Here is a 2,710-nt window from a genome sequence, read left to right as displayed (position 1 = left end):
TTGGACCACATAAATCAGTATGAATTAAATCAAGAACATTGTTAGACTTCTCTGGAATATCTTGAAAGTTGCTCTAACTTGCTTTCCAAATTGACATTCCTTACATACCGGATTGTGAGGTTTAACAATCTTAGGTAAATCTCTTACTGCCTTAGTAGTACTGATTTTCACAATGCAATCAAAATTTACATGACTAAGTCTCTTATGCCATAACCAACTTTCATCAATATGTGCAATCAAACATGCTTTCTCATTGTTGTTCAAATGAAAGATATTACCTCTAGTCTAATTAGCAGTTGCAATTTCCAAACCAGTTATGTTTAAGATTTTGCATTTACCATTCTTGAATTGTAACTGAAATCCTTTCTCAACTAATTGACCAAAACTCAAAATATTATGCTTCAAACCTTCAACATAGTAAACATTATCAGTATTGTGCTTACCATCAAAAGATATAGTGCCTTTTCCTTTGATCAAACAAGCTTTATCATCTTTGAATCTTACTAGACCTCCATTGTAATCCTGAAAGGTTAAGAATTTACTCTTATTAGCAGTCATATAATGTGAACATCCTGAATCAATAATCCATTCATCCTTATCTTCAACTTTGGTTGCCAAGGCCTGCTATACCGGTTGAACAATAGGTGTCGGTTGATCTTCTATTATAGCAACAAAAGCCCATCAATTGTCTGCCGGATCAACATAATAACAAGATTTGTCTCTATTCTTCTTAAACTTGTATTTATGAAAGTCAGGGTTAGGCTTATATGTTCTTTTAGTTTCTTCTCTTAATCTTGCATGTCTATCAGGGCATCTAGAAGCCATATGAGCAATCTTATTACAGTTAAAATATTCAAAGGGTGCTTTACCTCCATACTTACTTCCAATTGAACCTTTAGGCATTTTCCTTGCAAATAGTGCTTCAAGTTCTTCATTTTTTCTCCTGCTTTCTTCAAATTCTCTTGCATAGAAGGCTTTCCAATCAGATTTATCAGATGATGATGATGCTGCAGTTGATGATGATGCCTTGAAAGATAGATTTGTCTTGATAGTAGTAACATGACCAAATTCCTCAAGCTCAAAAGCTGAAAGTTTTCCAACCAAGGTGTCTCTAGATACTGATGCATTAGGCATTGTTCTCAATTCATTTATAGTAGTAACTTCCATTTTATATGCCGGTGGCAAAGCTCTTAAAACTTTAGAAAAAATCTCATCTTCACTTAAGGTTCCTCCACAATATTGTATACCCAAAACAATTTCATTTACTCTTTCCATAAAGCAGAAATTCTTTCTTCTTCTTCCATTTTCAGATTTTCATACCTGACCTGGAAGCATTCAAGTTTTACAATTTTGACTGTGGAATCTCCTTCATTCAATGTTTCCAGTTTGTCCCAAATAGCTTTAGTAGTAGATTTATCTGACAATCCCATGACTTGCTGATTTGACAATGCGCTCAAAAGTGCTTCTCTTGCTTTGCAATCATTTTCCTCATCTTTAGCCAAGTTAGGTGGAATAGGTTGACCTTGAGTAGGACCAGTATAGCCATTCTTTGTAACATCCCATATGTCCTTTCCAATGCAATTCAAATGTATCCCCATTCTGATCTTCCATATGCCATAGTTAGCTCCATCAAGTTTCAGACTGTCCTTCCTGAAATAGTTAGAAGACATTGGATCTCCTCAAGCTCTTAAACTTTTGCAAAAAGAGGACTATGCTATGATACCAATTGTTAGGTACGAGAGACAATTGAGAGGGGGGGGGTGGTGAATCAGTTGTCTAATAAATTCAACCAAAATTAACTTAATCAAAACTTAATGCTTAATACTGGTAAACTAAATTTTATGCCGGTAGATAGTCTTAATAGTTAATTGTAATACCGGTAAAGATTAATGCATGAAACAAAAAGATAATGACATCCACAACACATAACACAAATGTTTGTATGTGGAAACCCTGTAAGGGGAAAAAGAACGGTGGGAAGCCTTACCCACAATCAAATGATACTACTGCAGATAGTATGTGTGTACAGTATGGATTCTGCACATGCAGAAAGGCCAGATGCCTAGAGCTCACTACTCAATCACAAAATGAGAGTCACACTGACTACAATTGGATGGTTAAATCCAATGATAATGTACTGCACAAAATAACATCTTCATATGCTGGATTCAGTACCGGTTTAGTTCTGATTGCCTTCACAAGATCCTTCCTTCAACCTTGAAATGATGTCTACGTGTATAGCTCTGCTTATTTTCGCATATACCTTATTGCAATCCTTTTCGCATTACACTCTAATCTCACAAATGAGATCTTACATTTATACCATAACCTAAGACCAATTGAATAGGTCGGCTCACTAAAAGATATTACAATAAAATCAATTATAAGTAAATCAATATCTGATGCATGATGTCAGCTCAATGCATTTACAATAATAATAAATCATCTCCATAACGTTTCGTGCTGATCTGGAATAGATATGCCTATCGATGCTTATCCTGGACCTATTTGATGATAACAACAAATATGCAAACCCGAATAAACATTTAACCAAATCGCCAAAACCAAGTGATCGAATAATGTCTTCGACATAACCAAGTAGTTTCCAAGTCACTCCAAGTGCCGGTGAACAATATAATCTACCGGTGAACCAAATACCGATGACTGTGCATAAGTCTCAGACTTGCCGGTGAACATAACAAAAAATCTC

This window comes from Cryptomeria japonica, chromosome 3 (assembly GCF_030272615.1).
Source record: "Cryptomeria japonica chromosome 3, Sugi_1.0, whole genome shotgun sequence".
Lineage (NCBI taxonomy): Eukaryota > Viridiplantae > Streptophyta > Pinopsida > Cupressales > Cupressaceae > Cryptomeria > Cryptomeria japonica.
This window is presented reverse-complemented; position numbering follows the sequence as displayed.